Source organism: Mauremys reevesii, linkage group 23 (genome assembly GCF_016161935.1).
Source record: "Mauremys reevesii isolate NIE-2019 linkage group 23, ASM1616193v1, whole genome shotgun sequence".
In the NCBI taxonomy this organism is placed as follows: domain Eukaryota; kingdom Metazoa; phylum Chordata; order Testudines; family Geoemydidae; genus Mauremys; species Mauremys reevesii.
The window spans coordinates 21911724-21934834 of NC_052645.1; the positions used below are offsets into that span (position 1 = coordinate 21911724).

A 23111-nucleotide genomic window follows, 5' to 3' on the forward strand; every position below is an offset into this window, starting at 1 on the left:
GACCTTGGGGCAAGCAGCTTAATCATTCTGGGCCTCACTTCTCTAGCTGTAAAATCAGGATAAGACACCTCCCTTTGTATGTGGCAGGGAGAGTCTCTCACTGTGTGTTTATATGGCACGCAGCACACCAGGCCTGACATCAGTTGGGGCCTCTAAGCACAGCTCTGATATGAATAATAATAAATACTGAAACACTGCAAGGAAGGCTGTTGTCATGGTATTTCCATCAACGGGGAGCAAGCAATACTGGAAACTTCCCAGAGCCTGTCCTCATGAGCTGCCGCTAGCCCAGTCTCGAGCTGAGGCTTGCAGAGAAGTTCTGAAGAAGTGTAAGAACTTTGAATCTGGGATCTGTCAGCACAACTGGATGTAAACAGACCTTCTCTGCGGCTCTGGGGGCTCTTTAATGCAACTCAGTTTGGCAGGCCGCACTCCCTGGTGATCTGGTGACAGCAATATGCCAGTGCAGAGATGTCATTTGTAGTGACATCCATTCCAAGAGCCAAGATCAAAGGAATCTATCAGTGAACATGAGTGACAAGCTTAGGGAGGCTGACACAACTTGACTAGGCTGAGTCATGTGTGTACTCAGTGTGTAGCTCTCGCTTGTCCCAGTCAATGAGATCTGTGCCTGGAAAAGTTCCACAGTATTTCCCTCACCAGAATAATTCCCCTGTTCCACACTCCTCAGTGTCTGTCCAGGCTTCCCTAAGCTTCCCTCAGACCTCATGCACCACTCAGGTCTTCCTTGTTCCTGGGTCTTCCTGGGTGAGGGAACCTGGCCCACCCATCATATCTGCATGCTACCTCACAATGTGTTTTTGTACCTCACTAATAGGAAATGTAACAGTCATGGATGCCAAAATACTCTGCCAGGCAGGGGCACTAGCTCAGTCTTTCATCACTCACGTAGTATGCGCTGATGGACAGAACGGACGGAGAGATGCTGGGTTCAGAAGAATGAAACCTTAGCTGAGTTGCCCAAGCAGAGGGTGGGTTCCAAGAAGCATTCTCGAGGGGAAACAGGATGGCAGGATGTAAATGGCTGCAGCTGCATCAAACACACTCACTCAACAGGCCCCCTGGACTCAGGACTGAAAGCCACGGGGAAAAGTTGGCACCATGGGAAGAAAATCGTGTGTCTGTGGGTTTGCCTTAAAACCCCTATGTGTCAGTTCTGGCAAAAAGAAATTTAATTTCTCTAGATGGGAAATTTTTATTTTGTTGCCAAAAAAAGATGATATCCTGTCTGTAACCTCACTCCTAGGACAAAGTCCAAAACCAGATATTCTATTTTAAGTGGCTCATTAACACCTCTTCAGTCATAGTGGGCGAGGGGGTAGAAACTGGGTGGGGGAGAGTTAGTGGGTTACAATAAGCCATAAATCCAGTGTCTTTAATCAGTCCATGATTTTTAGTGTCTAGCAAACATGAATTTAAGTTCCCAGACTCATCTTTTGAAGGTGTTGTGCAGGTTTCCTTTGAGGATGAGGACTGAGAGGTCAGATACAGAGTGATCGCTTTGTGAAAAGTGTGCACCCAGAGGGGATATGGTATTTTTATCTTTTATAATTTTTGGTGTGATTTCATTTGAGAGCATAGTGAGTGGCTGATTTCACCTACATTATAGTTATTGGGGCATTTAGTGCACATATCTTGTGATAGGCATGTGTAGCACCTGTGGATCTTGAAAGATTTCTTGGGGTGTTTGGGGAGGTTACTGGATCTGAGAAGGTAGGTGTGGTGATCTGTGGGTTTCTCGTGTATAGTTATCTGTAGGACTCCACTGTTGAAGCTGATTGTGATGACCAAGAAGTTAATGCCAGTGCCGGAGTATGCTGGAAAGAAGGATGATATTCTCACATAATCACATGAATGCAGTAGCTGGGGCTTTAAAAAGTCACCCCAAATACCATCCCTTCCCCCCAGATATTGGGAGTATTTCAATAAAATTGCAAAATTTAGCTAAATTGATAGATAGATCTATCTGACCAGTATACCTTACTTCATGTCTGCAAAACTGAACAGAGGGTATACTCCTTGTTTCATAGGAAGAACACCAAATTAGGAGAAACCTCTATAATAAAGTGCAATTTTTACTCTAAATTACCAAATACAGTCAATTTTTAAAAAAAGTTTGTTTTGTAAACTAATTACATTTAAACCTTGTCAGAACTTATTTAATCTTTTCATGCAAATGCAGTGACATCTGGGATTTATTAATCCTAGTTTGGAAAACAGTAAAATATAGGTAGTACTTTTTGGTATTTGGTAGGGTTTTTTTCCTTCAAATTGTAAATAGATTGCAGAGAATGATCAATCTGAATAGCAATCCTTGAACACGCAAAAGCAACTTGTAAAATATTTAACAACTGCATAATACTCTCCAAATCCTATTAAAGGATTGTGACATTTCAGAAGCTTTCAGACATGTCTTCCAAGGAAGATTATTCAGCAGTATTTAGTAAATTGAAAGTGAAGGTGAGATTCAGATATGGAGATTTAGACTTGTTCTGTAGACCTAGCCTGACTATGGAGAAGCAGTTTTCCTTAGGCACTAACAGCTGCTTGAATATTTATCTATCTTATCAAGTTAAACCGGACTGGTGATCAGATAAGATTACAGTATTCGGAGTAGTACAGACTTGTGTTCCTATAGTATTTTTGTCATCGTTGAGATTTGCATTTTTTCTTCTGAAAATTACAGTTTTAAAGTTTTGATTTCAAGGGGAAAAATCTAGTTTACAGTTTAATGATTTCCTCGCTTTTCAATGGGTTATTGTTGCAGTTTGTAATCAGTTTATTATTTTTCCCTGTTACCAATGTTCTAATATCAGAGTTCAGTCAGGATATTGACTGCCCCTGTATTTTAAAAGAAGTGCTTTTGCTTGTCAAGTGTTGTTTACCCAAACTACTCTCTTCTGAAACAGCTGTTAGTGGATCTGGATAGCCTGGGAAAGGGAAGTTGCTTTGTGTACATTTTGATCCTGCATTTTTAATCATTTATCTTTGCTTAATGTGTTCACAAATTTCAACTCTATACAGAATTATACTTAACACATCATGTGTTTATATAAAGCAAAACCTAATAGCTTATCAAGGAAAATTCTTGAATATCCTACAGGTGGGTAAATATTAGAATGAAGGAGCTAATACTTACGTTTTCATGTTTATTGTTCTGTCTGTGTGCAGTTTTAACCAGCGTTGGTACAGGAGTAACACCTTGCATTTCTGTAGCATCTTCCATCCTGGAGGGTATCAAAGCACTTCAGAACTTAGCTCCAGATTCTGTTCTTGGATCTGCTGCACATGTGGACCCTTGTATTGAGCCCCGTTATCTCATGCACGAGTGCTCGGTGCAGACGCAGGTGTCTGTCTGAGTGGTTCCAGTAGCCCATTGGGACCATACACTGGTTCACAGACTATACGTGGGGCACTACATGACTGAATAGAAGTCAGCGCTTGGTACTGCAGACGCAGCATGCTGAAGAATCAGAGAGGGCAGTGCAGAATGGGGAAGCAAACTGGCAGCATGTGATCTCCAGAAGAAGAAAGAGGAGAACTCATGTATCTCCGATGCAGACAGAGGTAAGAAACCATTTTCAGGCTCTCTGCACAGATACTACGCCAGAGAATGGTTTGGAAGAATCATCTGAGGGAAGGGATCAGAAGGAAACCCCATCAACCGGAAGGCCTAGGATGCATTATCCTAGGGATGGGGGTTCCACGACCACAACCCCCAAGAGGAGATGGGTAGTGGTGGTCGGAGACTCCCTCCTAAGGGAGATGGAATCATCCATCTGCTGTGGAGACTCGAGAAGTGTGCTGCTTGCCTGGTGGTAGAATTCAGCAGGTGATGGAGTGTCTGCCCAGACTGATCAAGTCCTCACAGCGCTACCCCTTCCTACTTCTCCTCGTGGGCACCAATGATACTGCCAAGAATGACCTTGAGCGGGTCACTGCAGACTACTTGGCTCTGGGAAGAAGGATAAAGGAGTTTGAGGCACAAGTCGTGTTCTCGTCCATCCTCCCAGCTGAAGGAAAAGGCCCAGGTAGAGACCATCGAATTGTGGAGGTAAATGCGTGGTTACGCAGGGAGTGTCGGAGAGGGCTTTGGATTCTTTGACCATGGGGTGTTGTTCTAGGAAGAAGGATCGCTAGGCAGAGATGGGATCCACCTAATGAAGAGAGGGAAGAGCATCTTCGCAGGCAGGCTGGCTACCCTAGTGAGGAGGGCTTTAAACTAGGTTCACCGGGGAATGGTGACCTAAGCCCTGAGGTAAGCGGGGAAGTGGGATACCGGGATGAAACACAAGGAGGAGGGTGAGACAGGGGAGGCCTCCTGATTCATACTGAGAAAGTAGGGCAATCGGCTAGTTATCTTAGGTGCCTGTACACGAACGCAAGAAGCCTGGGAAACAAGCAGGAAGAATTGGAAGTCCTGGCACAGTCAAGGAACTATGATGTGATTGGAATAACAGAGAAGCTGAATATTGTAATTTAGTTGGGACACTTTGATTAGCACCTTGGTACATAGTGGAGTGCTTAAAATCCTTTAATTTGGCACTTATGAAATAAATTGTGAAATTGCTATGGTACTGGCAAACTAGCGTGTTCTTGCTGATGGCTGTAGTGTGTTTGTTCTTGTCTGGTTGCCTAGACCATGACAAGATGAGTGAGATGATTTTAGAATGTCTGGGTTAGAAGAGACCTTAGGAGGTCACCTAGTCCAACCCCCTGCTCAAAGCAGGGCAAATCCCCAGACAGATTTTTGCCCCAGATTTCTAAATGGCTCCCTCAAGGATTGAGCTCACAACCCTGGGTTCAGCAGACCAATACTCAAACCACTGAGCTATCCCTCCCCTGCTCCGTGCCAGGTAGGCTGGAGACACTGTGCAATTTACAGAGTACATCCAGAAAAACATTCAGCTCTACAAAATGAGAAATGGTGAATACAAAACCAGAACTCAAAACAGCTCCTTACTGGATTTGCTTTAAAGTGTAATAAGAACAAGATGTCATGTTTTATAATTGTATGAAAGAGAGGAAATATGCCTGCATGTTGTTAGAGGCTCAGAATCCTTGGTACTGAAAGTTTAAAGGACAGTTACTTTGCGGCGGGGAGAAATATATTTTGGGGTGTTACACTTGTCCCTTAGTCGCCAGACCAGTTTTTGTGAGTTTACATTAACAATTACCTGTTAACTTTTTGCTGTTGCTGTGTGAAAAACTGGCACAAACAGGAAATACTAAAACAGAGACTCTTCAAGGGAAAATAAATCATCCCAGCCAGGGCTTTGAATACTGTGTGCAGATGTGGCTGCCACGTCTCAAAAAAAGATCTATTGAAATTGGAAAAGGTCCGTAAAGGGCAACAAAAATGATTAGGGGTATGGAACAGCTTCCGTATGAGGAGAGATTAATAAGACTGGGACTTTTCAGCTTGGAAAAGAGACGGCTAAGGGGAGATATGATTGAGGTATATAAAATCATGACTGGTGTAGAGAAAGTAGATAAGGAAGTGTTGTTTACTACTTCTCATAACACAAGAACTAGGAGTCACCAAATGAAATTAATAGGCAGCAGGTTTCTTCACGCAACACACAGTCAATCTGTGGAGCTCTTTGCCAGAGGATATTGTGAAGGTCAAGACCATAACAGGGGTCAAAAAAGAACTAGATAAATTCATGGAGGAAAGGTCCATCAATGGCTATTAGCCAGGCTGGGCAGGGATGGTGTCCCTGGCCTCTGTTTGCCAGAAGCTGGGAATGGGCGACAGGGGATGGATCACTTGATGATTCCCTGTTCGGTTCATTCCCTCTGGTGCACCTGGCACTGGCCACTGTCAGTAGACAGGATACTGGGCTAGATGGACCTTTGGTCTGACCCAGTATGTCCATTCTTATGTTAAACTGTAAAACACACTGTGCAAAAAGTGCTGTGAAATGTAGTTTTAGTAATTGTAGGAGTTACTTCTAACAAGAGTAGTTCAAAAATATTCACACTCATGGGGTGATTTCTTTTTTCAGTTGATGTCCCTTTAAAGATAAATATTAGATTATTTCAAACTGGTGTTAGAGGGAGGTGCTCATGTGACATTGACAGATTTTAAAAGAATTTGACTGAACAAATTTCCATTGGAAATGAGAGAATAAATACTGAACCCCACAGTGTCCTTTGTTTAAAGAGCAACTGTTCTGATTTTAACCACACTATGATCGTCAGGGCCAGCTGACTGGAGCACCCACTGCGTGAACTTTAGACTGAAATCCACAGATTATGACTGTGCTGATATAAACCCTCATCCTGGATCAGGACTGCTGGCTTCTGATGAGAATAAAATAAAAGAGGTTTAGAGGCAATTTGTTTAATGTGTCCTGTACCCCGGTCGATTCAGAAGCATTCCAAAGTACATGAGACACAGATCAGTGGGAAATATCTGATTCAGGTCATAAAAAAAAACCCAGCCAAATGACGGCTTTGCTAAATTGGAAATTACTTTCTTCACGGGGGAAAAAAAGGTTATGTGGCTCTCTCTAGCACTCCAAAGTAGTGACATTACCTGCAGGACTCTCTATGCACTGAACAGTTTGGTATAATTAGTGTTTAATCTTTCATTATACAGTGTAATAAATACTAAAATATATATGCCAGGTTAATTTTTTGCAAAATATTGTGCTGAGGTTAGAGGAGGTGATTTACTCAGGCTCTCTCAGCTGCAGGGAGATATGATCATTTAGGCACCATTCCTGCAATGAGCTCCCTATGGACGCATCCCTGCTCCTTTGCAGAACTCTGCGGAAGTCAGCAGAGCTCTGTGTGGACTCAGGGGCCGCCTCACATATTCCTTATTTCAGGACCAGGGCCTTTGCACAGAGAAATTGTATATTTCTGTGCAAATAGTTTCCTTTCACCCTGGTAGGTTCCTCTCCTCCTGCTGCCATTATCTGCCCTTCTGCATGCTGTGTGTCCGGTGCACGGCATTCTGTCTGTCTGTCTGTCTGTCGTCTCAGTAGACAGCCTTGGATGTGATAGCCTGAGCGGCCCTATTCCCAGCTGCGACAGTGAGTCAGCGCTGCAGCCTACTGTCAAATATTTTCTTTGCCTTCAGATACCTAAGTCTTATTTTTTTAATCTGCTTTTTGCTAGCTGCTCCTGCTGCTGCCCTTTGCAGCTTATTTCACATATGGCTTAGCTCTGCGTAAAGGAAATCTGCCTAATTTCATCCAGCCTCTGACTTTTTCATAGCTGGAGTTCATGCCTCTGTGTCCTGAAACATGATAGTGGCTCTTGCAGCCTTGTAGCGTCTCCTTTCCCCCAGGATTTATATTCTACAACCAGGTCCCATCCTAATCTTCTCTTCTCAAGCCCAGTTTCTTTTGCTAAGAATAACTAAGCTCCTTGAGTCTCCTGTTCCATCTCCATTATGGGCAGAGCTTTTCACCGATTTACACCCTGCGCAATCCCATCGAAGTTCGCAGGATTGCAGCATGGAAATTTTTTTCCTGAATAGCCTGTTTCCTGCACTGGCTGCATAGAAGCCTGAGCCTAGGGTGACCAGATGTCCCAATTTTATAGGGACAGTCCCAATATTTGGGGCTTTGTCTTATATAGGTGCCTATTACCCCTTGCCCCCATCTTGATTTTTCACACTTGTTGTCTGGTCACCCTACCTGAGCCTCATAGAAAGACTGAAAGCCCCAAAACAGGAATTCTAGCTCTGTAAATCGAGGTGGTTGACCCATTCATTCCCAGTAATGTATGTGCTGAAATGGATTCCTTTTATGTTCATGAATCGTCCATGAACTAGCTGCGATTGTTACGATTATACTTGATATTTGTAATTGTTTGCTGGATTGTTTTTACACTCACATGTAGGCCTCTGGGTTTTCATATACTGACCATAGTGACTAGTGTGTGGAGTGTTTGATAGTCAGACTGTGATTGGTCACCTAAGTCACACCATGTGGTTTCTCTTCTCTGATTGGGTGACCTACCCTTCATAAACAGGAATGGGGTTCAAAGAAAGCATTTGGGTGTTGAATCTCTCAGGGAGAGGGTGGGGAGTGTGCTATGGAAAGACACAGGAGGTTAATGGGCCTAGATTATAGGGAATCCTTTCCTGTCCCCCTTGTGCAGGGAAAGACCAGTCTGTTTGGTTATGTACCTGAACCACAGATTTAAAAATAACTGAGATCTGTCCTGACTCAGGGAGAGAGAGAAAAAAATAGGCCTGTTTACTGGGCATGTAGCAAAAAGTATTTTTTGCTCTGCATTCTAAACCCACCAATCCCAAACACACAGCCATTATGTGTAGGGTTGGGAAGCTCATAAAGGGGGACCCTTTATGTGGTAATAAACTTATTTGCTCATCCACAGCAGTATTGCCACAAATAAAAGCTCTATCATGACTGCTGCTGTGAGCAAACTCCAGCCTCCCTAATGTTTGCAAAAAAAAGCACCCAACCTGGGTGCAAATGTTGCTAGATTGAATGTCAAGTCAGAGTTAGCTGGCACATTTGAAAACTGTTGACCCAGCTCCAGCAATGAAGCCCTTTGGGACACTGAGCAGGAAAGTCAAAGCATGAAATCACATCAGTTTTGTTTAAATGAGGATCCTCAGAACTCCTAGAGAACAGCTGGGAGAAGCTCCCACAAGTCCAGCTGCTGACAGGAATCTTATAGGATTCCTCAGGCTCCTCAAGTCCCCTAGGAGTCTCACAGAAAGTGGTTTTTCTGTTTAATGCTTCCTGCTTCCAGGGGGGCAGCCACACCAAGAGAGGAGCCTCTTTGGTACCTTTTGGACATTTCCTCCTCTCATCCTGGCTAGAGCTTGTCAAAGTTCTGGAAAAATGAAAGTGTATTGAGGATAAAAAATATGTCAGGTCTTAGGAAAGTTTGGGGCAAGGACTGGGGTCTGTTCCACTTGCCTCTGTGCCAGCTTCCCCACCCCTAATTTAAATTGCAACAAGAAACAACCACTCAGACCTGCTCCCCATTGTGCTTAATTACTGCTGAGCAAAAGCCTGGGAGAGTGTTCGGGCCCACACTTGTCACCAATGACCTTTCTTTAGTCCAGCTGTAGCTTATTTTGCCCTCTTCCCTCCGCCTCTGTTCCTCTGACTTCTGTATAAATTGGAGCCAGTTGTTAGCAATGTCCCTGGAAGGTGGGTTGAGACAACGTGGAGAGAAATGCTCTCCTTTAACTACTGTCTTTACCCTTCTAGTTAATGAAACCCATGTGATTTTAAATTGCTGGCTTTTTTTAAAAAAAATTTTTTTTTTTTGCAGATCTCCCAAGGCAGCTGAGTACTTAGTTGCCTCGCTGTTGGTATGCACTGAGGGTAGCATCACTACCCCTCTCCCTGTGATGTGCCATGTCATTCCACTGGTAGGTTGGCTTGAGAGAGCTGGAGAGATTTCAGATGTGTTTGGTTTCTGAAGCTCTTATGAACAGTGATGAGAGCTATGTGTGCACACACCCTTCGCCTGTAGAACTCTCCCCTGACGCTGGTGAGCATGAGAGCACTGCTCAGGCTCTCCCACGAACAGGAAGAATAAGATAATCAGAAATGAACACTATGCCACAGGTAGCCTCTGGAGCACCTTGGTTGGGGCCAGAGTGAAGCCTTGCAATTGCTGCTGCTTCAGTCTCCATTGAATTGTTAACAGCTCACTCTTCCCTGATTGCTAATTGAGATTTTCCTGACATCCCACACAGTGGAAGCAGGGGAAATAAAATTACAGAGTTATTCACTCTTTTTGTACAACTGATGTGCTGATTACCTGTCAATCAAGGAATCGCATTAACATCTGACAGTGTGTGCATAACAATTACCCCCATCAAATTAAGGAAACCTTTCACACTCCCAGAGAGAGAGAGAGAGGAAATTCAATCAGCATAATTAGCTCAATCAGAAAAGAACTTCTTTTCATCAGGAAGGGGGAGGGGGAGAGAGTCTATCTAGTTGCCTAAATGTCACATCATACAGAAATATCACAGCAGTGCCTGGCCATGCAGTGCCAGCTGCTTGCTGAGCAGTCACCAGAAATGACAATTAATTCAGCCAAAGCATTTTTTTCCCTCTAGTTCCTGGAAATCTTTCTCTCTGTGTTCTGGGGAAGCTTTCCCTAGAAGCAATACCACCTCAGCTTTCCTTTCACGTTAGCTCACGTGCCCCACCCCTCGTCAGTCTTCTTCCCTTGAGGGGAAAAAAGGAACAGCAAAAAAACAATTGAAGGGGCCTTTTCAAAAGAGAAGCACATTCTGCAGAGATCAGACACCTATGGTGCCCATGGTATTAACCCTGGGTACAGGAGCCAATAGAATCAGAGAAGTGTAGAACTGGAAGGGACCTCGAGAGATCATCTAGTCCAGTCCCCTCACTCAAGGCAGAACTAAGTATTATCTAGACCATCCTTGACAGGTGTTTGTCTAACCTGATCTTAAAAATCCCCAGTGATGGAGATTCCACAACCTCCCTGGGCAATTTATTCCAGTGCTTAACAATCCTGACAGTAAGGAAGTTTTTCCTAAAGTCCAACCTAAACCTTCCTTGCTGCAATTTAAGCCCATTGGTTTCTGGTCCTATCCTTAGAAGATAAGAACAGTTTCTCACCCTCCTCCTTTTAACAACCTTTTATGTACTTGAAAACTATTATCACGTCCCCTCTCAGTCTTCTCTTCTCAAAACTAAACAAACCCAATTTTTTCAATCTTCCCTCACAGGTCATATTTTCTAGACCTTTAATAATTTTTGTTGCTCTTCTCTGGACTTTCTCCAATTTGTCCACATCTTTCCCAAAGTGTGATGCCAAAACTGGACACAATACTCCAGTTGAGGCTTTATCAGCATGGAGTAGAGTAGAAGAATTATTTCTTGTGTCTTGTTTTCAACACTCCTGCTGATAAATCCCAGAATGATGTTCCCTTTTTTTTTTTTTTTTTTTGCAACATTGTTACACTGTTGACCCATATTTAGCTTGTGATCCAAAGTCTGTTTGGGTCAAATTCACTTTTGGGAAGAAAACTACCAAAGGTTACCTTGGGATAGTGCTTGGGGGATGCTACAGACCCCCAGGATCTGATCTGAATATGGCTAGAGACCTTTGTTTTTAATTAAATAAATTCCACTGGGAATTGTGTTGTTATGGGAGACAGTTGCTGAACCAACAAGAGGTGATGCCATTTTAGATTTGGTATGGGTGAGTAGTGAGGATGTCATAGAAGAACTGGTAGTAGGAGACAACCTTGGTTCAAGTGATCATGAGCTAACTCAGTTAATCTGAATGAAAGGATAAATAAAAATATGTCTGCAACTTGGGTCCTTGATTTATATAGAATATCAGGGTTGGAAGGGACCTCAGGAAGTCATCTAGTCCAACCCTCTGCTCAAAGGGATACTAATCCCCAGACAGATTTTTGCCCCCGATGGCCCCCTCAAGTATTGAGCTCACAACCGTTGGTTTTGCAGACTAATTCTCAAACCACTGAGCTATCCCTTCCGCTGACTTTAATGGAGTAAACTTTGAATTCTTCAGTCCAGTCCACTTCCCTAACTAATTCCCTTAATTTTTTAAAGATCTGAGTGTAGAGGAGGCTTTGAATTATTTTAGGTGAAAGTTGCAGAACTTATCTGGAGCTGCATCCTGAGCAAAGGGAAAACATTCCTAGAGAAGGGTTGAAGAGCAAGCTGGATGAGCAAGCATTTCAGAGAGGTTATTAAGAGAAAGCAGAAAGCCTGCAGGGAATGGAAGATGGGATGGATCAGCAAGGAACGCCACCTCTTGGAGGTTAGCAAGTGTAGGGGGGGAGTGAGAACTGCTAAAAGCCAAGTGGGGTTGGATCTTGCAAAGGAAATTAAAAACCAATAGTAAAATATTCTATCCCCATATAAATAAAAAGGAAACAAGTGAGACTGCTAAGCACTGAAGATGGGGTGGACATTAAAGATAATCTAGGTTTGGCCCAACACCTAAACCAATACTTTGCCTCAGTTTGTAATAAGGGTATTGAGGTGCTTAGTGGTAGGGTGGCTAATGGAAATGAGGATATGGAAGCAGAAATTACCATATCTGAGGCAGAAGTCAAACTCAATGGGACTAAATCAGGGGGCCCAGATAATCTCTGTCCAAGAGTATTAAAGGAACTGGCACATGAAATTGCAAGCCCAATAACATGGTTTTTTAATGAATCTGTAAACTCAGGGGTCAAACTCTATGACTGAAGAATTGCTAATCTAGAACCTATTTTTAAGAAAGGGGGGAAAGTGATCCAGGAAACCACAGGCCCATTAATTTGACCTCGAGTGTACAGCCCCGTCACAGGAAAGGTAACACAAGGGAAGAAAACAAGCCCACCCAGTGAAGTGCGACACAAATCATGATATTAGCCTCTTCCCACAGAAGTTGGTGGCCAGACTTCCATGGCTTTCAATGCCAGGGCCACGGTGTCACTAGCCAAAAGTAGCATCAGTGGGCCTTGTGTAAACTAATAAACTTTGCCCCCGTCATCCGGTGCTGGTCTGGAGGGGGATCAGGCATTCACAAACACCTCTTTGCTGGTACCAGACTGGCTAGTGTCTCCTGGTCTGTTACAGGGGAGTAGAAGATGCCCGTTTCCCCGCCCCCACAAATGAATGAGAGTGAGAATCTGTGAAAGTGCGACCGTGCTCTGGGTTTGGGAAATTTAGGCTTATTTCCTAGGTTTTGAATCGATCTATTTCCACTCTGGCAATTTTCCAGGTAGATGGTTCCTCCCAAGAGAGAAAAAGCTGATCCACACATTCCTCAACAGCCTGACTGTTTGCACACCCTGGGGCTGTGGATCTCAGCCCGTGGCCTCTTCTGGAGGTATTAGTGCAACCTCTTCCCTGGGTTAATGCCAGTGACCACAGATTGCCACTGAGAACGAAGCCTAGTGAACCAGATTTGACCCCCTTGAAGGAGAGGCAGTTTCATCAAATCTGAGAAACTTAGACAGTTCAAATGAGTGGGGGCGAGAGCATCTTGGTGATTTCTTATAATGATTAAAGGTAGCAAAAGCTAGATGTACTCTGGGACGTTGGGCTTCCTGAATTTTTGTTGAGCCAATTATTTTATCATCTGTGAAAGGTGAACTTGTTACGAGAATTGAAGAATCTCTTGATCCTTTCTATCCTTGCAGCTTCTTTGACTGTTACTCTCTGTCTTGCCCTTCACTGAAGTTTATATGGGTTTTTAATTTTTGTAGCATTCATTTTAATTTAGAAAATTAAAAGCGAATGAATGGCAGGCCAGAGGCACTGAGAACTGGGCTGTTTTCCTTGTGAAAGAGAGAGACAGCTGTTCTGATGAACAGCTCCAGAAACCTAAGAGGTCCCTCTGAATTTAAGGCAAAAGCCTCTGCTGAGGGAGCAAATTAACTTGCAGGTTTGTCTATCTCCTGCTAATGCATTTGGAGCCCTCCCTAGGTGTTTGCAAAAATGATCCAAGATCTGGCTGCAGTGTCGGAGACAAGACTGTTTCTCCACTCTGGCTTGATAAATCCTACAGCAGATTATCCATGTGAGCTCACCCCACAGGGCCACTAGTGAAACTGCATAGGGATGCTTTTGGTCTTCCTTGCTTGCTCAAAGCCCAATTACATAGTTTGCTATTGAGAAATGATTTAGACTCTATTATAAGGAGTGAAAAAAACCCTAAAGTTAATAGTTGTCAGCTTATCACATCGTTAATAATACTTTGCATATTTATATATAGCCCCTTTTATCCAAGCCTCTCAACATGCTTTGGGTGAAATTCACAGCTGTGCAGAGGGGCCAGCACAAGACCCAGGCACCATAAAAAACCTCTGAATTTCCTCCTCTGCAAACCTTTACTAGCCATGGCCTTACAATGAGCTAGAGTAATAGATATTCTCATTGAGGCTGGAGAAGGTAAGGAATTCGTCAGTGTCAGAAGCAGGAATAGTCCCCAGTTCTGACCACTAGACCAGGGGTTTTCAGCCTGGGGATTGTGAACAGGTGCCAGTGAGTTGCGAGGACCCTGCCTTGCTCATATTGCTACCCAAAGGACAACATGCAAAGACAAAGGTGGAGCAGCACTGCGCTAGGCTGGGCACCCTGACATAGGAATTTATTTTCACTTCTCATCTTTTATTAATCTGGAGTTCGGAGGAGTTTGCCGTTGGTTTATTTTCACAGACCATGTTCTTCACTTAGATTCTGCTCCTCCAGCTGTGACACTCCAGCTGTAACGTTGCTGGGATGCCTTCATTTTCCTCAGTGCTAAGACAGAGTCCGTCTCTCTGCAGCTGGTGGCCTGGTGCTCTCAGAGGAGGCCTGTTGCTTCTCTGGCCATGAGAGCCACGTATCCAGTTTAGGCCGAATGGAATTCTCTCTGTGGATATCCCACATACCCAGGAATCACTCGGATCACCTTCAGCAGGCAGGGGAAGTTGTGCCAGTAGCTGCATCAGCAAGAAAGACACAAGCATCTATTCCCTCTGGCCACCAAATGTGTTGCTGTCTCTGGAGACCCCCTGCTTCCAGACACGAGTCTTCAGCAGGGCACTCCAGCCACCCGCACAAGTTGTTCTTTGGACTCCTCGCAGCACTGAGGCTAACTCCTGTCAGTTTACATAGGAAGGTTCGAATCAGGTTCCAAGGCTGGAGGGAAGTTTAAACCAGCAAGATTTAGACTGGGGAAGAGAGAGGATTTTTCACACACGTCCCTGACCATCAGCCTGGGTGAGAGCAAAGGGGGAATGAGAATTCCAGGTGAAACTAAATGGAATCTTGCAGAATGGAATTGGAGGAAGGCGATTGGGATGGAGACAATGTGGGAGAAGGTCCAAGGGTCTGAGGATGCCTGGAGAGTAGAATGAGAAGACAGAACGTTAGCGTTCATTGTTCCTTATTATTTCTACTCGAGTAGCTCGAGGGGCCCCAACCGAGCTCAGGGCCTGACTGGGCCGGAAAGCGCTAACCATCTAACGTACATCACAAGCCACACCGAGGAGGAGTCGCAAACCCAGGGGGGTGGGGAAGAGAGGAGGGGAATGGTGGCTAGAACATGTGATTACACACCTTACCCCTGAACAAAGGCAGATGGGTCAATGGCACGAGGTGCCAGAAGCGGGCATGTTCCCGTCCGTTTATACCTCCCTTTCATGTCCAAGGATCTCAAGGCCCTGTACAAATTCTGCTCTCGGTTACACCTGAGGAACTTAGAGCTGAATTTGATCCCTAACAAACTGAAACATAAGAGTCATTTCATCATCCAGTGGAATAAAGGCAGCTGTCACATGCCAAGCAGCAGCTGCGTAACAGTGCTCAGCAAAACTGACGACAAATGAAACTAGATGGGAAATCTAGATATGTCACACGGCTCTGCTCTCATCCCTCATGACACTGTCTTTACCTCAGTGCAGGGCTGGGCTGGGATACGATGGGATTCCAGGTGCAAATCAAAAGTTTGAGCTGCACTTTAGTGAGAAATAACAGCACTTCCTTCAAACAGGGTCCAGGAGGGCACGAGAGAAATTTCCTAATGCTAAACTGCAGCACATGAGGTCAGGGTGAGCGGCTCTTCTCAGCCCAACAGCCACGGCAAGACAAGGAGGGGCACACTGAGAAGTTGACAAACAAGAAACAAATTGTGAACAGATGTCAGGCAGAAAAATCAGAAGTGCAGGGAAGGCCCACTAGCATAAGTGAAGCAAAAACCACTGGGCTCACTCAAGAAACAGCTGTCCTGTGTCGAGGAAGGAGCGCAAAGGAGGAACAAGGCTGCCTGGCCTCCTGTGAGTCAACAGAGAGACTTGTGTTATGAAAGTTCTCCTCCCACAGGTACACCCGCTGCAAGGCAGGCCGGGTGCTCTGCCTTGGTTGCACAGCAACATCACATTAGGATGCATGAGTCGAAAGTCTTTACTCAGATCCTTTTAATCAGCGGTTCTGAGCTCTGGACTAGCAGTGACTATTCAGGGGAGGAAGGCGCTGCAGAAGGCAGTTTGCGTCCCTTTTGGCATGTGCACCTGCCCTGTAGGAGAGACTGTACTGGGCAAAGGGTATAAAAAAGGTGATAAAATTCCCTCTATACTGGTGAAATCAGCAGCTTGGATCTTCCTCTCTGTCTCTCTCCCCTAACTCTGATGACAGTGATGCCCTGTCTTTTGTGACTAGCGGTACTGACGTTCTCAGGCTGTTTACTCTCTGCAGAGTGAGAGTAGGTCTGGTCTCGTTTGGTTCTGCGTAGAAGCTTGGAATGCTTGGCTAGAGCCGCAAGCGATTGGTCCCTCTCTCACCCATCTGGCAGGTGATGCTGCAAAGCGGCAGTCAGCAGGGAGGCCTGGCTGTAAGGAACAAGTCACATGAGGTAGCCATGGCTCCTTTCAGTGGGATTACATGCACTGCCACCTGCACCCACTGCTCCTTCTGGCAGGGAGAGCACTTCCCAGATTCTCTGAGTACCCCTCCTGTTCAGCCTTACCCTTCTCCTTCCTCCTTGTCCAGCCACATACAACACCTGGCTCTTCTCCGCGGCACTGGGAGGGGGCCTCCTCCAGCTGCATTCGTTACAGCAGCCTTTAACAACAAGCCGAAGGAGCAGCTGCTTGGTGCAAATTGTTCAACCCCTTGGCCATGCCCGCCTTTCTCCTTGGGACCCAGGCCAGGAGGAGGAGGAAACTCTTCCCCAGGAGGAATACAGGAGCCTGATTCTCCTCTCTAGCAGTGTGCCCCTTGCAAATCATCAGGCCTGTTCCAGGTCCCACAGCTGCGTGCTACACGCTGGCAGCAAGTCTGAGGCTGGGTGATAGACTGCCCCTGCCCCAAAGAGCTTGCAGTCTGAAAGATGGACCAGGCAGAGACAGGAGACACTGGGGAGCACAGGAGAGGAAGAACTTGGTGTTTGAGTTTTTAAATGTTCTTTACACCCACTGTAATGGAGCTGAGATGCGAATGAGCATGGCGCCGAAGGGAATGGAATTGCAGAGCTAACACAGGTTGGCAATGCCGTCTGCAACCCCCTGTTAGCAGGTGTCATTCCTGCTGGTAACAGGTTACATGGCTTTGGCTGACTCATTGAGGCAGGCAGCTCACTATCCTACCTGATTTATAAGGGAAGTCAGAAGGCCTCTCTGAGAAAGGGAGGATCTAGGGGGAAGACTGACCATTTCAGAATGAGGAACCCTAGCAGCAGCTGCCCAGCCTGGGGAGTAGGCCTGAGTTCTGTGTTTGTATTATTGTTAATAAAATCAACCGCCAGGGCAGGGGTGAGCGTGGAGTCTACAGAGCAGGTGTCCTGTGTTTGGAAACGGATTGGGAATAACACATGCTCATATTCCATGCAGCAGGGTTGGCATGGGAGAAGTCATGAAGAAGAGGATGGGAGGAAGGGGCCCACATGCTCTGCCATATCCCAGCCCTCCACATTGTCGAGAACCCATAGATTCTCCTTGTGTCACTTTGAAATGTAGCAGCTAAAATGAAATTACTAGGAGAAACTTGGGACAAGTTTAAGGCTATCACTGTATTCCTATCAAATAAACATTCTCTGTGCTGAAAGTCCCAGGGTCCTCCCTAGCCTGCTACCATCACCAAGGTGGCATTATTACATCCTGGCATCTCTGGTGGACCATGCTAACCCCAGAGCAGTTGCAGTTTGCAGCCGGGTGCTCACCACTATGTGGCAGAGGAGAAAAGAGAGATAAAAGGCTTTCAAAATACCCCAAAGGGAAGTTTCTTTATTTACTCATAAAAGTAAAGATCAAAACACATATTTTGTCATTAGCACATTTTCAAATCGCTTCTAATGAGTGAGTCAGAGAGGAGATGCCAGAGGGAGGGAGCTGAGCATGTCATTTAGCACATAGAAGGATGAAAAAGCTCTTTGTCTCACTCACAAATTAAAGTATAAAGATTAAAGATTACTACAGGGCCGCAGATAACAATGGAGCAGATAAAAACCTGGCTCAGCAGTAGGATGTGCTCTTATCTGTTTTCCTCAGGGCCTGAAACAATAAAGATTTTGCTTTTCAAGTATCTTAATTAAGGTGCATGGAACAGAATTGCATTAAGTGCATTTCCAGTGGATTTCGTGTCCCACTGTAGCGGGGGCAGCATGCGTCCTCTAAAGAACGGATGAACATACGTTGGGCAGTATGGGTTGGAAGGCAGCCCAATGAGGATAGCATTTCATCCACAAAACAGAACCAAGCTCTGCCTGTAACGAGAAGGTTACTGTCTCTCCACTAGTCTCCTGCTGGCTTATTCATGAGATGGGCCTGGTGGGCCCATTCCAGTTCTTATTAGGCCAGGATCCATGCTGCAAAAGCACCACCACACTTCACTCTGTGTAGATCCCACATTGACAGACCCCAAGCCACGGTTGGAGTGTGCATGAAAGATGCCCCACCCCCCTCCTCCCCGGCCCTGCAGGGGGTCTCTCCAGCACCAGACAGCGCGGGAAAGCTTAGCCTTGATTCCACCTCTGCTGCCCTTGTTCTGGGGACCCAACCCCATTTTACCAGCACTAGGTTTGTTTATGACAGAAATATACAAAATAAAATCACTCACACACACACACTCACACACACACACACACACACACCGTTTCAAGCTGGGATTCAACTTTTTAAAAAGAAACAGACTTCACATAAATAGACAAAAAAGTCCAACCCCTGATCCTCTCTCTGAAAATTATTAATTACTTCCTGAACACACACACACACACACACTCTCTCTCCCCATCACCGCCACCAAAAATAACCACACGGTGCTCTTCAGGGCGATTTTTTGAAAAAGGTATAAAAGGGCAAAATTTTCATAAATGGCTCCCTAAACTGGCCCCATAACATCTGTTCATTCATTAACATGGAGGTCTGGGTGCACAAATTGCTCATGCATGAACTCTAACAGATGCACACACAAAGTTACAAGTGCAACTTAAGTGCTTGGTTTTGAAAACTTGGCACTCAGAGGAAAAGAAACATTCCCAAGAAGATTGGTGCCAACAAAGTCAAGTGATCCCAGCCTGAGCAGGCCTCCGAAAGCTGTCATGGGAGGGTAAATAGCCTCAAACCTTAGTCATCCCCTCCTGACTTCAGCTGGTTATTTTGCAGATTTGTAAGTGAACATGATATTTTTGTCAGTAATTTTAGAACACTTAGAGCTCTACAAATATAACAGAGAGTTGCTCTGATGCAGGGTCAATTTCTTTTGCAGAGTAAAAAGAAAAGAAAGAAAAAGTCTCACCTCATTGTTGAAAGTGTCAGCATCACAGAACGCAGGATGAACGGCTGCAGGAACGGAAGTGACTAACAGTGCTAAACTCTCACTGGAGAGCCAACATTGAGTTGGACTGACTTTTACAGCAAGCCAGTTAAAAGGGTAATCTGCCTAAGACGAGCCGCTGTCCCTTCTGATTAGGACAAGCACTTCTTTTCTAGTGTGTTCTGCTCTGATTTTTGCTTCACAGCCTGGATTGTTGTAAATCTTTCTCCAGTGTCTCCCCCCCCACACACACTCCCCCACCACCGCCACCACTTTCTTTTAAATTGCATGTGGAGCTGATGAAAGTGCCCGATTTGGCAGCCCTGGAGACGGGAGGCTGAGTTCTCCTCAGAGCGGGGAGCTTAGGCAGTGGGAGAGCAGCATCACTATACATGACCTGTTGCTTCTACTAATATGCTTCAACCCTGGCCAGCAGGAGTTCTCCGGACACCCCCTCGCCCCCGAGTCTGGCTCCTGACTGCTGGATTCCAGCACTGGGTTATATCCTCTCCTTAGTCTGCCCAAGGACTGGCTGAGACAAGACACGGTGCTTTGATAGTGGTAGCACTGTTACGTTTGATACTTTTACAGAAAAGAGACACGTTCCCTTGTACTTCCCCAAATACCCACTCTAGGAGATGCCCTCTGGATCCCTCCCACAGAATGCATCTGCCATCAGAAACACCTCCTCTCTAGCTGCTCTGTGTCTCTGGCAGGAGGCATCTCCTGCAGGAAATGCCTTGAATTATCCCGAGATTATCTATCCAGATGTAAGTTACTGGAATGCTGGAAGGTGCCACTGGCAGCCAGTGAGGGGGCCAAATTGGACCTTTGTCACTCATGGCCATTGGCACCTTTTTAAGGGCTGTCCTGTCCATTTCCCTGAGCCGTCCCCACCAGCTCAGGGCTCAGTTGTGCTGCTCAGGCTCAGCTGGTGGTGAGGGCTGGCACAGAGCCAGGCTGCCCTGGGAGGCTTAGAGGGTCAGAATGCCTCTCGGAGCCCATTGGAGCAGGAGTGGAAGCATCCCCAGTGCTATGCCCCTCCACTGAGCGTAATTTTATCCCCCTCATATTTTTCTTCACCCATTTGACAAAGCCAGAGACGGTAGAACTGCAGAGGGTGGGGAGAAGAACCAAGGCCCCCTGCATTCACCTAAAATTGATCCTGAGGATAATCACATCTCTCCCTGACTGACAAGAGCCTCTCAGCATCCCAGAGGATGATGAATGGCTCTTAAAGTCTCACCAAACCATTATTTCCCTCACCTTTCCCCTGGGCACTGCCCCTCTTCTATCCGAATGGGTATTCCCAGCTCCAGCCATTAACCCAGCAGCTACTTTACTTCTTATCTCTTATTGGGTGGCTCTCAAGATTTACCATGTCATGATATTTGTTTCTTTTAGTTGGGTGTAGGAGGGAATGAACCCTAACGGATGTAATAAAATCGTAGTGTTGAAAATTGCCTGTCCTGGCATTTAAATGACCCATGACACACAAAACAGGGAAGGCACTGAGTGCATTTGTTTTAAAACTTATTAAAAGAGAGGCCCACGTAGCGTCTGTATTTGGGGCGCCATTTGGTTTGGTTGTGTGTTGCTAAATGTTCAGTCCATGTTCGTTAAAGGCCAGGGTGAAATTCACCTTGGTGCAAAGGGGCAGCATAAGATTGGAGGGGAGAGGAATTTTCAAAAGCACCTAAATGGCCCCAATGCCCCTAAATCCTTTACAAACTCACATCTGTAACATCTTGCACCATCCGTACTAAGATCTCCCAATTCTGGAAAAGCAACACAGCTTTTTGGTGGCATCTCAGCTAGCACCCGGCATTTGTGTAATGCCCCGAAGCAGCCAGACCTGCCTGGGAATCTGAGTTCTGCACTGGGTGGCTTGCACATGCCAAATCCCAGGGTACATACCCGACTGTGATTGTGTTTTTCATTGCAGGGGTGGGGGAAGGACATAGGTTGTGATTTTATCTCTGTCTTGTTCTTTGCATGTTGCCATATTGAAAAGGCAATAAACTACAGCACAACAGAACGAAAACTATCACTCAGGAAACTTCACAGCAATTAGCGATGTCATCCAAGCACAGCGATATTTCAGAATAATGGCGTGGTACCAAGTGCTAAAACCTGACTCCAGCAAGGATTAAGCACCATCAGTTTCATTAATTGGGCTGTTTAAAGGCAAAATGGAGAAAAAAGATCAGAGTTGCAGTTACAATACTGAATAATAATGTGACTTCCAAGCCAGGCTCAGGAGTCACATATGCCAGCGTGGATCCATTGAAGTTAGTGGAGTTACTCCAGATTTGTATCAGTGTCAATGAGGATCATTTCTTGTGTTTTTAATGAGAAGACAAATTGTGCTGCAACAGCCATATGCTCAAAGCAAAGAACAGAGTTTGCAGGTATTTTCCATCAAGAAATAGACCGAGTGTATTTTTCCTTATTACCTGTGTACCAGGGCTATTCAAATGGCCAGTGATGCAAAGTGCACTGCTTCCATAAATACCCTACAGTCTATAACTTACAATTCACCCCAGATGAACCCCAGAAGGCCTATATTTTATAGCTTCCCTATGCCTACCATTGAAATGCAGCCACTCTGGGGATGGGACACAGTGCAGAGCAATATCACAGAACAAGGGGGACAGGGGAAAGAAGAACTTCCCTGAACTTCGGTGGATCCACTCAGAAGGAAACCAGCAACTTCTCCAGCTCTCCACCAAGTGCCTGAATGTTGAGGCCAAGAAACGACCCTCCCCACAGAACCCATCCCCCAGATTTTTGAATCGTTAACTGAGAGGTAATGTCAATTGGTAGACAGGACAAGCCAATCCTGTTCTGCTAATGTCAGAGACCAGATCAGCTAAGCACATAGCGCAGATAACAATCATGACTTCAACACATCAAACACCGGTTTTATTTGTGCTATTGTAACTTATCAGGAAAATGTGACTCAAAAATGCTCCCTGACAGTGACTCTTCCATTTTAAGTAAATTGCCTACAGGAGTCTAGAAAGCGCTAAGCACCTTGTCAGAAAGGTTAGGGTCTTGATATTCTTCTCCTGTTTGTTCACTCAAGCTGCTAATAAAGGTCTCAGTGACATCCTGCCAGGCCTGTAGGAAATGTGCGCTGGGCTAACGCAGATTCGTTGGCTTCAGGAATATCCATGCCTCTAATCTGAAGGTTCGAATTGATATAAACACCCCAGACACAAAGTGGTTGTTGGGGCTAACTAGATCCAAGCGCACGTGGCCGTGTGCAAAGCCAGCTTCTCAATGTTTGCTTCATAAAATAGCAAAACTTTATCAGCATGTAACCAAACTCCAGCTCTGCAGATGGGGTGTGTGAAGCTGTGGGAAGGATCCTCAGCTCTGTCGCGTCTTCTCCCAAGCTGAGCAATTAGAAAATCTGAAAGAGCAGCCTCTGCAGTTTTGTGAAGGTGTTGGTAAATCCTCCTGCCTCATTTTGCTGCTCTTCTCTGAACTCTCTCCAGTTTGTCAATGTAGGAACTGCATGCAGCCTCCCGCTAGTGCCTGCACCAGAGATGTACAGAGAAAAGGGCCTTTGCACCCTTGCGCTGGATGTGGCGTGACTGCATTGCTCTTTGTGGCTGAAATTGTGCATTTAAACAAAACCCTTCTGCTCACAGGGAGGTCAATGGCAAAACTCCCATTGATTTCAGTGAAAGGAAGGTGGAGCACAATAGCTCTGGGCTTCGCTGCTGATCAGGATCAGGCCCTGTATCAGTTCTATGAAGTCATAAAAGTTCTGACACTGAGGGGGGGAGGGGCAGTCATTTATAATAAAACCCCAAATTTCATTCCTTGGAAAGATACAGACCTTTG

General features: G+C 45.4%; 1 long non-coding RNA gene across 2 annotated transcripts; it reads left to right on the forward strand.

Moving 5' to 3' along the window:
• The first annotated feature begins 872 nt into the window (after positions 1-872).
• On the forward strand, positions 873-20654 carry LOC120389228. Of its 2 annotated transcripts, none has more exons than XR_005590823.1 (3): positions 873-992; positions 9292-9391; positions 19209-20654. It is a non-coding gene; the product is annotated as an uncharacterized LOC120389228 (long non-coding RNA). The 2 variants fall into 2 exon arrangements; XR_005590824.1 differs by lacking the exon at positions 873-992 and adding an exon at positions 8052-9167.
• Positions 20655-23111: the final 2457 nt, after the last annotated feature.